General features: G+C 44.7%; 1 pseudogene; it reads left to right on the top strand.

Annotated features, from left to right (window-relative positions):
• The first annotated feature begins 1,464 nt into the window (after positions 1 to 1,464).
• LOC144889031 (chloride intracellular channel protein 4-like) overlaps positions 1,465 to 19,425 on the top strand; it is a 54,529-nt pseudogene continuing 36,568 nt past the window's right edge.

Here is a 19,425-nt window from a genome sequence, read left to right as displayed (position 1 = left end):
ATTACTATGCTACAGCAAGAGTGGCAAGAATGCTACATGGAGAGCAGGGTCAGTCTATGACTCCGTGCAGTTATTACAACAGCAAGACCCTACACGAAGTAGTGCAGGTGCTATGAAGACATTAGGAGAAAATGTTTCATACCTGGATTCAAACACAAGTGATCAGCCCTTCCTTTCAAACAAAGAGTCAACATTTGTGTAGAGGCAAACATTTTTGCCAGATGTTGCAGATGCTTTACAAAACTTGAAGATGAAGTGAAATTGTTGTATCTTGGTGATGGTGAAGTGTTGTTTTGAAAAGATATTTGTGATGCAAATGCAATAGATCGAACAATATGGAAGGAGTCAATGACCAACGAAATGTTTTGTGATTCTTGCAGGAGGACGGTGTATGCCTAAGGGAAGTGGATTACCAAAGTTATGGTTTGAATACTTGTATTGATATTTACCTGTAGTGATTGATTATTTACTTATACTTGTATTGATGTTTACATGGAGTGATTGATTGTTTACTTATATTGATGTTTAGATTAATGGTTAATATAAACAAAAACAAAAAGATGAGGGAATTGTGGAAATGTAACTCATTGATTAGAACTGGTAACTCATTGATTGGAACTGGTAACGAGGAAGAACCAACGACTTGAAATTAATGTCAGGAATGTGCACGAAAGTAGTAATGACTTGTTCACCTGGTCACAGCCCCAGGCTAGAGCACTCTCCTATTGTAAGGCAAATATAACTCACAGCAGGAGGGGAGCGAGTTGGTGCCAGTAAGGCGAGCGGGATGACGGAGCAACCTTTCAGCGGAGAAGGGATTAACTCAAGTGTGCCGATATAAACCAGAACAGACTTTGATTCAGGAGCACTTGTCCTCAGAAGCCCTGCCCGACGAACGAACGAATACCAACGAGTACGGCGCTACGGAGAAACATCGGCTGAGAAAGAGGGACTATGCGGATAGAGCTATCTGGTCCATTGAGTTAACGGTAGTTATTAGTATTTGAATGAAGTGAACAACTAGTTAATAAAGTCTGGATCTTTGTAAACCTGTTTTCCAGTCATTGGTCTTGAGTCCCAAACCACTTCCACGACATCACCCTGGAGGTAGAAATCTAACCAGCGATATTCATTTTGAGGCCACTCTAGTTAGACCTTTGCGATTATTGTCAGTTGTTCCTCCCTGTTTATAAGCTATAATTCTGCACAGTGCACTTTATTCTTCCAAAACTAAACCATAAGAGTGTATTTTTAAGTGACATCATAATTTTGTTGCACACTGTGGCGTGTGGCAGTTGAGTGGTCATTATATGTAATTCATCCTGTATTATTATGTTTATTGTCAGTATTTTTGTTTTGGCATAAGTGTTTTCTTCTGCAGGAGAATGGACTTTTAAAAATACAATACTGTTGTGAATTTTGGGGTAGAGTAATATATAGATCAGGTAGATCTGTGTCGATATCATGCTCCCGATTGTTGTGAAGAAGAACAAGCATTTTGATGTACATAAGTAGAGGACTTGTCTAGCCCGGATGTCGGATTAAGCTCGTACATTTGTGGTCATACAAGGATGGCCTCATGTTCACTCGAGTAGGGATTATGCTAATTCCCCTGTGTGTGAGACCTTGTGATTTATCCATTGTCCCTTATGGCACTACACCAACAGACACTAGGTATGCCCAATAGCAGCACACACACTAATAAAATTCCCCCCACAATAAAACTCACCGGAAGTGCAGGCAGGAAGCGCCCACGCATTGCGCCAACATGGCGATAAAACATTGAGCAAGCAGGCAATAGACATGCCCAGAGGGCAGCTATTGGACGAGACACCACTAATAGGGAGACGAGGCAGGATGAAGCCCGCCGATTGGTAGAGGGTGGGGCAAGAAGCTTCCCTCTGATTGGTGGAAGGAAGGCTGAGAAGGAAGCCGAGGACCGATTGGCTGGGATTTATTATTTTATTTTTTGGGGGAAAATCTTTTTTTTCAACTTAAGTTTTGAACTTCAATTGTTTATAAAATGTGATATCACGTATATTACAAATACATTTTAATATTGAATATTTTGAATTATTGTTTGAATTATGATTGGTTTAAACCATGACAAAACGGCAACTCGGGTACAGTCATTTGTCTGTATATCTACACACCTGGGCAGTGTCTGTGTTCTCACTTAACGACGCCCTAAAACTTTTGTTTCCGTGGTTGTGAAGTGTTTTTAATAACGTTGTGGTGGTTTTGAATCACGTGGTGGTGAGGTATTTTGAATTATGTGGTGGTGAGGTGTTTTTAAATGACGTGGTGGTGAGGTGTTATTAAATCACATGGTGGTGAGGTGTTTTTAAATCACATGGTGGTGAGGTGTTTTGAATTACGTGGTGGTGAGGTATTTATAATTACGAGGTGGTGAGTTGTTTTGAATTATGTGGTGGTGAGGTGTTTATAATCACGTGGTGGTGAGGTGTTTTTAAATCACATGGTGGTGAGGTGTTTTGAATTATGTGGTGGTGAGGTATTTATAATTACGTGGTGGTGAGGTGTTTTGAATTATGTGGTGGTGAGGTGTTTATAATTATGTGGTGGTGAGGTGTTTTTAATTATGTGGTGGTGAGGTGTTTTGAATTATGTGGTGGTGAGGTGTTTTTAATTATGTGGTGGTGAGGTGTTTTTAATTATGTGGTGGTGAAGTGTTTTTAATTATGTGGTGGTGAGGTGTTTTGAATTACGTGGTGGTGAGGTATTTATAATTACATGGTGGTGAGGTGTTTTTAATTATGTGGTGGTGAGGTATTTATAATTACGTGGTGGTGAGGTGTTTTGAATTACGTGGTGGTGAGGTGTTTTGAATTATGTGGTGGTGAGGTATTTATAATTATGGGGTGGTGAGGTGTTTTGAATTATGTGGTGGTGAGGAGTTTATAATCACATGGTGGTGAGGTGTTTTTAAATCACATGGTGGTGAGGTGTTTTTAAATCACATGGTGGTGAGGTGTTTTGAATTACGTGGTGGTGAGGTATTTATAATTACGTGGTGGTGAGGTGTTTTGAATTATGTGGTGGTGAGGTGTTTATAATTATGTGGTGGTGAGGTGTTTATAATTATGTGGTGGTGAGGTGTTTTTAATTATGTGGTGGTGAGGTGTTTTTAATTACGTGGTGGTGAGGTGTTTATAATTATGTGGTGGTGAGGTGTTTTTAATTACGTGGTGGTGAGGTGTTTTTAATTATGTGGTGGTGAGGTATTTATAATTACGTGGTGGTGAGGTGTTTTGAATTACGTGGTGGTGAGGTGTTTATAATTATGTGGTGGTGAGGTGTTTTTAATTACGTGATGGTGAGGTGTTTTTTAATTATGTGGTGGTGAGGTGTTTTGAATTACGTGGTGGTGAGGTATTTATAATTCCGTGGTGATGAGGTGTTTTTTAATTATGTGGTGGTGAGGTGTTTTTAATTATGTGGTGGTGAGGTGTTTTGAATTACGTGGTGGTGAGGTATTTATAATTACGTGGTGGTGAGGTGTTTTTAATTATGTGGTGGTGAGGTGTTTTTCTGCATGGTGTGTCTCACAGCATGGATGTGTGTATTTTCTGAACATGACGAGCACATCTCAACTTTAATGTTCCACTTTGTTATTGAACGACCAATTCAGTTTTGAGCCTTACCCATTGAAATTTGTCATCAAGGGAAGAAGGGATGTGTGTGGGGACAAAGCAAAAAAATAAATAAATAATTGCTCTAGAGATTTCAAAACTGTTTTTTTAATTACTCTTCCAGAAAATCTGCTAATCTTGCCAACTTAGCACCTGGTACCCAGCCACCTTTCCTGACCTTCAATGGTGGAGTGAAAACAGACACACTCAAGATTGAAGAGTTCCTTGAAGATATCCTTTGCCCTCCAAGGTTTGTTTGTCTCTGTCTCTGTCTCTGTCTCTCTCTCTCTGTAACATACCTGCTTGAATGTTTGGCTACCATGGTGTATTCCTTTATGGAGAATGCAACAACTTTCATAAACAATGCAATGGAAGCAGTTATGTCGAGCATATATGACAGCAGTCAGTCATACATGCCTGGCATCGTATGAAGTAATTTGAGCAATACGTAACTTTAGCATCCTAGTTATGATAACACTTCAAAGTCGAGATACAAAGACTACACAACATGTAACATGAATTTATTCATTGTAATATCAATGTTATTATTACTCCCGCCAGGGAGTAATGCATTCGATCGTGTCCGTGTCCGTGTGTGTGTGTGTGTGCGTGTGTGTGTTCGTGTGTTTGTGAACAAGATATCTGCAAAGGTTCTGAACTGATTTGGATGAAAGTTGGTGGGATGATTGCCCTTGGGATAAGAAAGAATTGATTAGTTTTTGGTGAAGCTCAGGATATTATTCCGGATCCAGGAATTTTTTGAAGGATTTTTTACCATTGGAAGACGGGGCTCATTTTTTTTTAACATTATCTTCTATATATTCTATATTTAACATTGTGATATGAAAATAGTTTTCATATTTGTTGTAAATGTCGTTTAAACTCGTGGTTACGCATTAGAGCGGTGTATTTTGTTAGCAGCGTCGTCTTCAAGGTTCTTTTTTTTTCTTTTCTAATAAAGACATATTCTGTCATTTTAAAACCACCAAAGTGTGTATTAGGTTTCCCCGTTTCATAAAATGTATTGTTTGATACGTATAATGCTTTAAAACTGTTTTTTTTAACCTCAGAAGAGATATCAACATTTATCTCAGCGAATTTCATTCACGGTGTCAGTATTTGATGAACTTATAAAGACTTAGTTCCAGATTTGTCAATGGCTGAGGTATATTAACAAACGAATAAAACAGATTTGGCAAAATTCCAACTTTTTTTTAAAAGATCGCATATTCACCCAGGGTTGTTAGAGGCTGAAGAAGAAGGAACCTCGCATGGCCTTCCCAGGCCAAAGAAATCATTCTGGTTCTGGCTCTGCGGTTTTCGGGTTTATTACTCCTGCCAGGGAGTAACGCATTCGATCCTGTCCGTCCGTGTGTGTGTGTGTTTGTGTGTTTGTGAACAAGATATCTGGAAAAGTTCTGAACGGATTTGGATGAAAGTTGGTGGGATGATTGCCCTTGGGATAAGGAAGAATTGATTAGTTTTTGGTGAAGCTCAGGATATTATTCCGGATCCAGGAATTTTTTTGGGAAAGATTTTTTTCTGTTTTACTGCATTAAAGCTTTTATTCTTATTCTTAAATGATGTTTTTCTCCTCTAATCCCGAGATATATCAAAACAAATTCTCTGACCGTTAGGGCTTACTTTCTTTTTCATTTATTGTTTTGGGGAGAGGGGATGTTAGACAAAACGTATTGTTGCAGATCTCGGATTACGGCGCTCCCCTTACCGAGGGGGGTTTAATCCCCTCGTCTATTAAGCTGGCCGTCCGAGTCCTAGAAGATATCGCGCTCCTTTGCGGGGTTGAGGTTGATCAGGGTGACTGGTCAACGGGTTCCCAGATACCTTTGCCAACCTCTTTGCAAAGCAGGGCGATACTTCTGCTCGAGCCACAGACAAGATGGAAGATTGCCGAGTGGTTTAGCAATCCGAAGCTCGAGCCGTTAGCAATAAAATTAACCCGATCCTGAGCGTTGGCCAAATCGTGCCATGTATATCAATGGAGAAATCACTAAAGCGACTGGATGAGAGGAAACCCAAAAGAATAAGAAGGAAGAACACAGGTTTATTAATTATGTACAAAACCAAGGAAGAAACAAAAGGTAAGACTGTACAGGAAGAGGAAGAAGCAGATACACAGGGCAATCCTTAAACACTCTTATTTTATCACACGCCCAGTACAGTACAAACACACTTACACGAATGGGGAATAGCAGGGATGAAAGTTCCAGGCGATGGGGTCCGGTCCAGGCTCCGGATCCGCTGCAAAGAATGGCAGGCAGCTTCGCGTGTCGTTGGCGCGCGACTGGACCTTATAATTATGCGAGGGACTGGGACGCCACGTACATAATCTTCGTGCCAACTCTCTCTCGCCCAACGCTCATCTCAGAGGGTACCCTCGCGCAGATCGCTCAATGCAGTGACAATCAATCGAGTGCTCCCCACGCAGTTAGTTCACAATTACCTCCCCTCGCGCAGTCCATCAAAGGGCTTGGCGCTCGCACTTATATGATCGCGCGTTGAAATCAAGCTGCCCTCATAGGGCTATGCCCACTAACGAGCTCACCTCAGCCCTGGTTGGCTGGTGGGGGCTTACCGGCCACACCCTGGTGGTGAGTTGACGTGGCCACACCTCGTTCTTGCCGCTCCGCCCCCTTCTTCTCCAAGCCTGACCTCATGTTCAATGGCGTTTGGAGCCAGCGCTAAGGCAGCGATGACGGCTCAATGCAGCGAACGCTGCTAACCCAGCCACGTGATAATTTGGAGAGAGAGAGAGAGAGTGCATAATGAGCGAAATGGGGCCTATCTTATTTGATTAATGCAATGCAGATTCAACTATTGGGAACAGATCCTTAACTAGAACAAATACTAATGAGATAACTAAAGAAGAAGCCTATGGTGTCCTTCGTGTTGCAATATGACCTAACTAGGGTGCGACCTTTGACCTTTACACAAAAATGGGAATATTTACAGGGGATTATTTATAAGGGATATTACAATATTTACAAAGTGGAGGGTTCTAAAAACCACAACACTGCACCCTCATTACCTCCAGGGCCGTCCCGGCCCGACAGAACTTTAACTTAGTGTGACACTCAGGTGTGGTAACCCTCTACTATTAACTTCACCCTGAGTGCGACATTTTTAAAAACAACTAAGTATGTCCCGCCTGCTGCATTGCATTCTGTCTATCAGACTCATGCCCACAGAATAACAGAATCACGGAATTAATTTTCAAACTACACATTGACGGTGGGGAGCATTATTTACAAAGACACTAGTTGGTATTTACACGCGAACCCAGGACCTGTGTTTTTGGAAACAAAAAGAAGATCTTTTGAGAAGAGGAAAGGCATACACCGCACTGCACCGATACCACCAGCACCAATAAGCACCAAAGCACCAAAATGCCAAAAAGCACCATCCGGTGCACAGTCATCACAGTTCAAATAATAATCAGCAGATGACGTGCGATGTCTTCTCTGCTGGGCCGATGTTTTTGGCTGCTGGGCCGATGTTCCTGGACGACTTCTTGCTTGCTGCCTAGTTGGTACTAAAAAGAAGGCACAAAACATGTCCATTTCTTTAATTATGGCCAGCAGGGGCCAACTAAGGTGGTCCACCTGCATGGCTTAGGTGCCACCTTTACCGTGGTCCGCAAGCAAGCTCTCCCTGGCCACAATAGCCGGTCCCCAGCAGAGGTGCCAGGCCCCAAAATGTGGGGTCCATGAATGTGGTACTTGGCCACAGACCTGTGGTCCATATGGTGGTGCTTGGCCACAACAACGTGCGGTCCATACGTGTGGTACCGGTCCAGGCAGGCAGCAGTGAGGGCGCGGGCACACAACTGTGACACCTGCACACTTTCCCCTCTGCACACAAAGACCACGGTCCATGAGTGAGGAAAGACGACAGAGCAGGGTTAGCGGGGTGCAAGGGCGCAAGAGCACACATCAACACAAGGTAATGCAGAGGTGAGGTGCGCAGGAGAGCGAGCCGAGAAAGCTCGTCCCTACCATACGTTCCCCCCCTGTCACCTAATCTACCCTTGCCCTTACCCCGTATTTACACAATTTACAAATTCGTCGCTACGTCTTGTCTTCCCCATATCTCCCCTCTATACCAAATTCGTCATCAATCCCAATTTCTCATTAATCCCTCTATTCCAAATTTACCATCAATCTCTCATAAGGAGGAAGAGATGGAACAATGAGCAATGTCACACCCACGTCATGATGCGTCTTACATACCAGACATTTGCACAAACCGGTGGTGGGGAGTCCTGTCACCCTGGTGAGTGGATGCAGATGGTGCCAAGAGACTTCCAATCCTAACTACCTTCTAAATGACTTTAAAACTTTTACTCTAGCCGGGTACTTTCCCTGCAAAACCATTGGCCATTTTACACTATGTGGTTCTAAGAACCGAACTCCCATTGACCAAACTGTGGTGCTCACCAATTTGGGGTCTCACTCCCCCGATCCTACTCCCTGTGCCCTCACACAATTTCAGGGCTGGGTCGTGTGGCGCTCCCAGCAGGTCTGCTCACCTGCACACCTCCGCCACTGTAGTTGTCTCCCGAGCTTACCTGCTCCTTACCCTAACCTACATGGGGAAGGCCCTCTGGCACTCTCACCCCACTACCGCCCTCTCTGGCGTCGGGCTACCCGGGTCCGTCCTCCGGATCCTCAGGCCCCATTGAACTCTACTGGCTCCCAGAGCCTACCTGCGGCCTCACCTGGCCGACAGACTAACAGTGGCGGAGTGCCCATTTAACCATACGTACTAACAGGCCACACGCCCAGCCAATTTACTCCACTAATGCACCCCTCAAAGCAGTACTCTGCTTCTCTCGCACCACAGATGTCAATATCCAACCACAATTTACCTACTCCCTCTACCTACTTTTAAACTACCCTCCCCGGGTATTCGTGAAGGGGTCCATCTTCCCACATCCACTCTTCCGCACCATGCACTCCACTCCACATATTCCACACTACTCACTCCACACCATCGATTCCATACTCCATTTATTCCATACCATCTATTCCATACAACCATTCTCCATACACCTGTACTTTCACTTGCACACCTTGTGCACACACACCTGGTGGCACTTGCACCCTCCTTTCCTCCAGGCACATTCACTCAATCCAAGCAATGACACACATCTCTCACGAGCATTGCCTCACTTCATCACCCTCACCACAAACACACAGCATCATCTAAGCTGACTACTCCCTTCTGAAACTCGTGCTCCCCATCTTCCCTTATACTAATCACTCCCTCATCGTTATCATCCAAACTAAGCTATTCTGCGTCCCCACTACAGGTATAAATGTCGCTACTTAAAGCTACAGTTACCTATTGTCAGCTATTTCCCGAATCATTAACCTAACCCTCCCGGGCTAGTTTACACAGCCAATCCCCATAAAAATATAGCTCCTTTGCCCCAGGCGTGTGAGGGATGGTAGGGATATCACCCCCCGACACTGGGTATCAATTTCCAACCATCACTATTCCGAATTTCGAATCACTAGTAATTTCAAGCCAATTCCCTATCAATTCCAAACAATAACACCATCATCATCACAGTCCGCTATATCTGAGCCTCCTCGGTATGTCCATGCATTCTTTACAGCTCGGCTTCGCAAAGCTGAGCAATGCATGCGGGTGGTTTGGGTCTACTGTAGGTTGAGTCCGTCCGGCATTCGATTCAGGGGAGGAGGTTTCGTCGGGCCAAGGCTCAAGGCACCATCCCGGTGCAAGGCTTTGTGCTGCCACGCGCGATGGCCCAGCCTTCCCCGGGTGGAGCGCCACCACCACAAGGGGGCGCCGCGCCGGCCCCTCCTACCTCCCCTCAAATCGGGCCGCCCGCTTTGCCTGGCAAAGCGCGGAACCGACCGTGCAGGGCGGGGCCCGGCGCGGATCGCGCACGGCGGTTCTTTTGAAACCGCCGTGATTACGACCCTCGCCGGTTCCCCCAGTACACAACGAACACCGTGCACCGAGGGCTCGCGTCGGCTATACGTCGGCCTAATCGCTGTCCCGGTCAACGTCGATGCTTGACTTGCATGCTCACATGCATACGCGACCCCTTTTACACTCACACATCCAGGTGTCTCCATACACTCCGTACATTTCGTCACCGCCCTCTCTCTCCGTGCACACCACCCAGGCACACTCATTCCGCTCACAGACTCCATTCCACACCTCTCCTCCGTTACGTCCTCCGTAACACTCGTGGGTGTGCACTCTTACCACTCACTCGTGGGTGTGCACTCTTACCACACTCACGGTGTGCACTCTTACTCTTGCACATACCCACTCACGCGCTCTGATGTGCCCTCCCGCACATGCGCCACAACCAACTCAGGTGTGCGTTCTCGCACACCCGCCACAACCAACGCACCCTCTGTATCACAATCACTCCCACTATCACACTCTGCCGTGCATTCTCCCTCGCACTCGGTATCACACTTGCGCTTCGGCGCCGTTCGCACACGCGCGCCATTGCCATTCATAACGCGCACCACAGACCTTTTACGAGCTCCCGGGTTACGCCTGCACCCCAAGCACGCGAAAATTCTTTTTGCACCAAACACAACCCGACTCACCTGGGCGCTTCCTCTTCTTTGTTCCTCCACCACCTGCAAACTTTCATTGGGGTTAATAAGCACGGCATCATGATGCGAACATGGACCTTGGGCACATTCCATTTCTCCCTGTCGCGAGTGCTTTTCTACGTCCGGCGTCTTTTCTAACCCAATTTCCACTATTTCTTTTCCAATTTGAATTAATTATTTTTCCTTGTGAAGCCCGACGACCGCTGGCGCGCTTACAATTTTTTCTACTTCGGCGGTCGCCGGCTTCCCCATACCCCAGGTCGCGATCTCTATCCCGGTCATTTTAACTGCGCTCTGCTCTGCCTCGCTCAACCCCGCGCTCCTCGAGTCGCGTTACCTCGCTGCGTACCGATGCGCCTCTCCCGCCTGCCATGTGGTCTCGGTTCTCCCCACATTTTTGTATGCGGTCACTCATTCTGTTTCCAAACCCCTCAATTTAGTTTCCTAATCCCCCCAATCTGCTTCCTAATCCCCCCAATTTGCTTCCTAATCCCCCCAATTTGCTTCCCAAATCATTTTTTAGTCTGCCAATTTGGTCTGCCATATCATTCCTCAATTCATTTCTCAATCCCATATTCCCCATTTGTATGGCTGCATGAATCTGCGCCATGAGGTCCTGCACATTCATCCCCCCGATTTGTGCAGCGGGCGCGGCCCTCGTTGCCACGTGTGAGGCGCCGCCATCTTGTGCACCTGCAACCCCCGCTACCGCACCTTCTTTGCTTTCCTCCTGCATTACTCCCACCTCTTCCCTGGGGTCCTGTGTCGATTCTACCTCCTCATTCTCCCCTACCGGCATCCAATCGCCTTGATTATCCATGGCACGACCTTAATTTGGGTTTTAAAAATAATTTTGGCCTCTCCTAATTTTTTCGACCAAATTTTTTAGATGAATTAAAAACTGTGGTTCGGGTCCAATCCCACTCCCCGACACCAATTGTTGCGGATCTCGGATTACGGCGCCCCCCTTACCGAGGGATGTTTAATCCCCTCGTCTTTTAAGCTGGCCGTCCGAGTCCTAGAAGATATCGCGCTCCTTTGCGGGGTTGAGGTTGACCAGGGTGACTGGTCAACGGGTTCCCAGATACCTTTACCAAACTCTCTGCAAAGCAGGGCGATACTTCTGCTCGAGCCACAGACAAGATGGAAGATTGCCGAGCGGTTTAGCAATCCGAGGCTCGAGCCGTTAGCAATAAAACAAACCCGTTCCTGAGCGTTGGCCAAATCGTGCCACGTATATCAATGGAGAAATCACTAAAGCGACCGGATGAGAGGAAACCCAAAAGAATAAGAAGGAAGAACACAGGTTTATTAATTATGTACAAAACCAAAACCAAGGAAGAAACGAAAGGTAAGACTGTACAGGAAGAGGAAGAAGCAGATACACAGGGCAATCCTTAAACACTCTTATTTTATCACATGCCCAGGACAGTACAAACACACTTACACGAATGGGTATAGCAGGGATGAAAGACGAAAGGTCCAGGTGATGGGGTCCGGTCCAGGCTCCGGATCCGCCGCAAAGAATGGCAGGCAGCTTCGCGTGTCGTTGGCGCACGACCGGACCTTATAATTATGCGAGGGACTGGGATGCTGCGTACATAATCTTCGGGCCAACTCTCTCTCGCCCAACGTTCGTCTCAGAGGGTACCCTCGCGCAGATCGCTCAATGCAGTGACAATCAATTGAGCGCTCCCCGCGCAGTTCGTTCACAATGACCTCCCCTCGCGCAGTCCGTCAAAGGGCTTGGCGCTTGTGCTTATATGATCGCACGTTGAAATCAAGCCGCCTTCATAGGGCTACGCCCACTAACGAGCTCACCTCAGCCCTGGTTGGCTGGTGGGGGCTTACCTGCCACGCCCTGGTGGTGAGTTGACGTGGCCACACCTCGTTCTTGCCGCTCCGCCCCTTTCTTCTCCAAGCCTGACCTCGTGTTCAATGGCGTTTGGAGCCAGCGCTGAGGCAGCGATGATGGCTCAATGCAGCGAATGCTGCTAACCCAGCCACATGATAATTTGGAGAGAGAGAGAGAGTGCATAATGAGCGAAATGGGCCTATCGTATTTGATTAATGCAACGCAGATTCAACTATTGGGAACAGATCCTTAACTAGAACACACACTAATGAGATAACTAAAGAAGAAGCCTATGGTGTCCTACGTGTTGCAATATGACCGAGCTAGGGTGCGACCTCTGACCTTTACACAAAAATGGGAATATTTACAGGGGATTATTTATAAGGGATATTACAATATTTACAAAGTGGAGGGTTCTAAAAACCACAACAGTATTATTCCAACTAAACCCACGGCGGGAATATGCGCTCTACTGAGTGGCGTTCTAGTTTACCAATGGATTTGAAAATGCTACTTGTTGCTTACTTGCTTGATGCTCAGCATTTAAAAAGGATATATCATGGACAAACAGCCATCGGTTGGCAACCCTTGTGCAGGTGCTGATGGCCTTCTCCTGCAATGAAGTTCCTTTTGTCAGGGATCATATTATTATATAATTATGGCCACTGTCTCCCAACCATCTCTATAATAATAAAAGATAAAGTGTGCATGTGTATCAGTGTGTCTCCTCCATAACTCCAAAACCATGAAACCTAGCGGCCCCAAGCTTTGCATGCATATGAACGGACCTCCACGGGAGTGCAGGAATGAAAATCGGATGTATGGGTGAATTTAAACACACCTTTTGAAGATAATCAGCGAGATGATCATCATCAAAATACAAAAGAAATCCTTACCAGGATTGCGGTGCGCCATCTTGGTCAGTCTACTGTCACCTCGCAGGAGTCTTAAGCCGCCATTTTGTTGCAGGCCTTTTTTCATGCCTGGTGGAACTGGTTGGGCGCATTTGGTATTCTTTAATTAAATTTATTTAATAAACATTTTTTTCATCTTTTTGTGCGATCTGCTTTCATTATATATAGATACCGATTTTAAAAAACCCCAAAATGCCCAACATCGAATCAAACCTCATGTTCGGAACTCTGCCATGTTGGTTCTAGCTGTGAACACATTTTGTGAGCTCTGTGGCTTGATAAATATTTGAATTTAATTCACCAATTTCCCACTTGAATTTCACTTTTAAAGAACTCGAGAGATAAACCTTTGTGGTTGTTGTTTTGGTATACTTTGTGGCTTGCCTTTTTCTTGCTGTTCGGTCCGTGCAGCAATGCAATGGAACTTGAAACAGGCCACAACGGTTTCTGAATGATAAAGCACTCAAAATTTATTTTTGCAATGAAAGCAATATGGAGGTTACATATTGAATAAGATCCTGGGTGCATGGTGGGTATCCTTGAATATGTTGGGTAGAGATTGAATAAGATCCTGGGTGCGTGATGGGTATCCTTCATTATGTAGGGGAGAGATTGAATAAGATCCTGGGTACATGATGGGTATCCTTCATTATGTAGGGTAGAGATTGAATAAGATCCTGGGTGCATGATGGGTATCCTTGATTATGTAGGGAAGAGATTGAATAAGATCCTGGGTACGTGATGTGTATCCTTCATTATGTAGGGTAGAGATTGAATAAGATCCTGGGTGCGTGATGGGTATCCTTCATGATGTAGGGAAGCGATTGAATAAGATCCTGGGTGCATGATGGGTATCCTTGATTATGTAGGGTAGAGATTGAATAAGATCCTGGGTACGTGATGGGTATCCTTCATTATGTAGGGTAGAGATTGAATAAGATCCTGGGTACATGATGGGTATCCTTCATTATGTAGGGTAGAGATTGAATAAGATCCTGGGTGCATGATGGGTATCCTTGATTATGTAGGGAAGAGATTGAATAAGATCCTGGGTACGTGATGTGTATCCTTCATTATGTAAGGTAGAGATTGAATAAGATCCTGGGTGCGTGATGGGTATCCTTGATTATGTAGGGTAAAGATTGAATAAGATCCTGGGGACGTGATGGGTATCCTTCATGATGTAGGGAAGCGATTGAATAAGATCCTGGGTGCATGATGGGTATCCTTGATTATGTAGGGTAGAGATTGAATAAGATCCTGGGTACGTGATGGGTATCCTTCATTATGTAGGGTAGAGATTGAATAAGATCCTGGGTACGTGATGAGTATCCTCGATTATGTAGGGTAGAGATTGAATAAGATCCTGGGTGCGTGATGGGTATCCTTGATTATGTAGGGTAGAGATTGAATAAGTCCAGGTTTACGTGATGGGTATCCTTCATTATGTAGGGTAGAGGATTGAATCAGAGCCTGGGTGCGTGATGAGTATCCTTGATGATGTTGGGAAGAGATTGAATAAGATCCTGGGTGCGTGATGGGTATCCTTGATGATGTTGGGAAGAGATTGAATAAGATCCTGGGTGCATGATGGGTATCCTTGATTATGTGGGGAAGAGATTGAGTAAGTCCAGGTTTATGTGATGGGTATCCTTGATTATGTCGGGTAGATATTGAATAAGTCCAGGTTTACGTGATGGGTATCCTTGATTATGTCGGGTAGATATTGAATAAGTCCAGGTTTACATGATGGGTATCCTTGATGATGTTGGGAAGAGATTGAATAAGATCCTGGGTGCGTGATGGGTATCCTTGATTATGTGGGGAAGAGATTGAGTAAGTCCAGGTTTATGTGATGGGTATCCTTGATTATGTCGGGTATATATTGAATAAGTCCAGGTTTACGTGATGGGTATCCTTGATTATGTGGGGAAGAGATTGAGTAAGTCCAGGTTTATGTGATGGGTATCCTTTATTATGTTGGGAAGAGATTGAATAAGTCCAGGTTGATGTGATGGGTATCCTTGATTATGTTGGGAAGATATTGAATAAGTCCAGGTTTACGTGATGGGTATCCTTGATTATGTCGGGTAGATAGTGAATAAGTCCAGGTTTACGTGATGGGTATCCTTGATTATGTGGGGAAGAGATTGAATAAGTCCAGGTTGATGTGATGGGTATCCTTGATTATGTCGGGTAGATATTGAATATTGTTGCCACTCTACCACTGGAGTGCCTTCGTCCCCTGTTTGATGGCATTCTCCCATTTCCAGATAGATTTAAGTGCATGATTCTTTGGTGAGGATGGAAAAGTTGATGGTGGAAAGTTAGATCCGCTGTCGTGAAAAATCTTTTTCCCCACTCTGTTTTTCCACTTTTCTTTTATATATATCTTTCCTCCTCATTTTCCTCTCTCTCTCTCTCTCTCTCTCTCTCTCTCTCTCTCTCTCTCTCTCTCTCTCTCTCTCTCTCCCCTTCACATTTCTCCTTTCTGTTCTCTCCTATTTTAAATATCTATTATATTTTAATTGTTTTAGTTTATTTATTTATCATATCTATATTTCCCCCCCCCCCCCACCCCCCCAAACAGCCCTGCTATAAAAAAATTACCTTTCGTTTTTATTTAGCATTTTCAAAAACACTCAAATTAACTGCACATGTCTCTGCCTTTCACAACCCTGTTTTCCTTCAAGGTATCCCAAGCTGGCGGTGCAGTACCCACGATCAAACTCTGCAGGTCGTGACATCTTCTCAAGATTTTCGGCATACATTCGGAACACCAGCCTGGCGAGCAATGCTGGTACAAACATTCCAGCAAACACCTCAATCCATTTATAGATGTGTATCTTATAGATAAAGCTCCATGACATAACCACTCACTCACTGATATAAATGTTTAGTGCCTTCTAGATGGGCTAGAAAGTATAAATTTCACATACTGATGTAACTCCAAAACACAATTCCAGGAGAAAAAATCACAAAACTCCATAAATGAAAATATCCGTAAATACAAATTGGCCAGTCGAGCTTCGCTCCCTCGGCTGGGAGAGTGGTGGACCTGGGACTGTGCGAGTTGTGCGTACCTCAGCCGGGAGAAAGGAGTTTGGGGGGAGGGAGAGTGGGACTTGGATTGTACACACAGTTTTTAAAGAGTACGAGTACTGCTCACGCATTCTTCAATTAATTGATTTATTTATTGAATAATTCAAGCAAAAGCCACTTTTATGTAGATTATGTGCAATGGATGTCTCTGTGTCTTTAACTGACAGCAACTAAGCCAAAAGTGCACTTTATTACTTGCCGGAAAAAATTTTCCGGCAAGTATGTTGATCTGTTCGTTTGTCTGTCTGTTTGTCTGTCTGTCTGTCTGTCTGTCTGTCTGTCTGTCTGTTTGCAGCACTGCGTCTACACCGTTGCACGGCGAATCGCCAAACTTTGCACACATATTGGTCTTGCCCTGGAATAGACTGTGCCCAATTGATGACGTCATCGGTGACGTGGTTCGGCCGCCATCTTGGAAAAACTGAAAAACCTTGCACCTCTATATCTCCGAAAGTACTGAACAGAAAAAATTGAGACATGGCTCATTGTAAAGAACTCTCCATGGGGAATAAAATATGTAAATGATGACGTCATCAGTCACGTGGTTCGGTCGCCATCTTGGAAAAACGGCAAAACGTTGCGCCACTATATCTCCAAAAGTGCTGAACAGAAAAAATTGAGACATGGCTCATTGTAAAGAACTCTCCATGGGGAATAAAATATGTTAATGATGACGTCATATATCACGTGGTCGGCCGCCATCTTGGAAAAACGGCAAAACTTTGCACCACTATATCTCCAAAAGTGCTGAACAGAAAAAATTGAGACATGGCTCATTGTAAAGAACTCTCCATGGGGAATAAAATATGTTAATGATGACGTCATCAGTCGCGTGGTCGGCCGCCATCTTGGAAAAACGGCAAAACTTTGCACCACTATATCTCCAAAAGTGCTGAACAGAAAAAATTGAGACATGGCTCATTGTAAAGAACTCTCCATGGGGAATAAAATATGTTAATGATGATGTCATCGGTCACGTGATTCGGCCGCCATCTTGGAAAATCCGAAAAACTTTGCACCTCCATATCTCCGAAAGTGCTGAACAGGAAAAAATCAGACATGGCTCATTGTAAAGAACTCCATGGGGAATAAAATATGTTAATGATGATGTCATATGTCACGTGGTTCGGCCGCCATCTTGGAAAAACCGAAAAATTTTGCACCTCCATATCTCTGAAAGTGCTGAATAGAAAAAATTGAGACATGGCTCATTGTAAAGAACTCTCCATGGGGAATAAAATATGTTAATGATGATGCCATCGGTCACGTGGTTCGGCCGCCATCTTGGAAAAACGGGAAAACTTTGCACCACTATATCTCCAAAAGTGCATAATGGGAAAAATTGAGACATGGCTCATTGTAAAGAACTCTCCATGGGGAATAAAATATATTAATGATGACGTCATCTATCACGTGGTTCAGCCGCCATATTTGTTCTAAATGGCTGATGAAAAAGTACATTCCGGCAAGTCCTCGGTCTCTGACCGATTTTTCATGGAGGCAGAACCTGCGAGGCAGAACCTCCATATCTCTCGTCACGTCCGGCAAGCGGCTGCGTATATCCGGCGGGGAGTACAATCGGGTAATTTGTGCGGACACGGCGGCCATTCCGCTCGGCCCACCTTAACATCAAAGTCGTGTCTGTAACAATTGGTGTCAGGAGTGGGATTAAAGTTCGGTTGAATCTTTCCACCATCCCGTCAGATTGAGGTCTTAAAGGCGTTGTCCTGGTTTTTCGAATTGACAGGAGACTGCACACATCTTTTAGCAATTTGCTCTCAAAATTTCGTCCCTGGTCGGTGTGCAACTCCTGTGGAATCCCATGCCGGCACACAAATCCTTCCACGAAGGCCTGCGCTACCACCCCTGCTTCTTGGTTGGGGAGGGCGTAGGCCTTCGTGGAAGGATTTGTGTGCCGGCATGGGATTCCACAGGAGTTGCACACCGACCAGGGACGAAATTTGCACCTCCATATTTGCTCAATGAGGGAAAAGACAAAAGCGACGCAAAAGCTGTGTTTGTTACTTGCCGGAAAAAATTTTCCGGCAAGTATGTTGATCTGTTCGTTTGTCTGTCTGTTTGTCTGTCTGTCTGTCTGTCTGTCTGTCTGTCTGTCTGTTTGCAGCACTGCGTCTACACCGTTGCACGTAGAATCGCCAAACTTTGCACACATATTGGTCTTGCCCTGGAATAGACTGTGCCCAATTGATGACGTCATCGGTGACGTGGTTCGGCCGCCATCTTGGAAAAACCGAAAAACTTTGCACCTCTATATCTCCGAAAGTACTGAACAGAAAAAATTGAGACATGGCTCATTGTAAAGAACTCTCCATGGGGAATAAAATATGTAAATGATGACGTCATCAGTCATGTGCTTCGGTCGCCATCTTGGAAAAACGGCAAAACGTTGCGCCACTATATCTCCAAAAGTGCTGAACAGAAAAAATTGAGACATGGCTCATTGTAAAGAACTCTCCATGGGGAATAAAATATGTAAATGATGACGTCATCAGTCACGTGGTTCGGTCGCCATCTTGGAAAAACGGCAAAACGTTGCGCCACTATATCTCCAAAAGTACTGAACAGAAAAAATTGAGACATGGCTCATTGTAAAGAACTCTCCATGGGGAATAAAATATGTTAATGATGACGTCATCGGTCACGTGGTCGGCCGCCATCTTGGAAAAACCGAAAAACTCTGCACCTCCACATCTCCAAAAGTCCTGTATAGAAAAAATTGAGGTATGGCTCATTGTAAAGAACTCTCCATGGGGAATAAAATATGTTAATGATGACGTCATCGGTCACGTGGTTCGGCCGCCATATTTGTCCTAAATGGCCGATAAAAAAGTACAATCCGGCAAGTCCTCGGTCTCTGACCGATTTTTTCATCTGTTTGTCTATCTGTTTGTTTGCAGTGCTACGTCTACACCGTTGCACATGGAATCGCCAAACTTTACACACATATTTGTCTTGCCCTGGAATAGACTGTGCCCAATTTTTAACTCTCTCGACCCATGGCCTCCATTATGACGTCATAATTTGATAATTCGACAAGTACAAAACTTCATCCAATCAAGATGAAACTTCTTGAGCAACATGACGGCATAAACGGGTGGAGAAAAAAATAACGATGATGTCATCGGTCATGTGGTTCGGCCGCCATCTTGGAAAAACCGAAAAAATTTACACCTCCATTTCTCCGAAAGTGCTGAATAGAAAAAATTGAGACATGGCTCATTGCAAAGAACTCTCCATGGGGAATAAAATATGTT

This window comes from Myxine glutinosa, unplaced genomic scaffold (genome assembly GCF_964187855.1).
Source record: "Myxine glutinosa unplaced genomic scaffold, kmMyxGlut1.1 SCAFFOLD_597, whole genome shotgun sequence".
NCBI classification, from domain to species: domain Eukaryota; kingdom Metazoa; phylum Chordata; class Myxini; order Myxiniformes; family Myxinidae; genus Myxine; species Myxine glutinosa.
The sequence above is the reverse complement of the archived record's forward strand: the minus strand, read 5'-3'. Positions and strand labels throughout refer to the sequence as shown.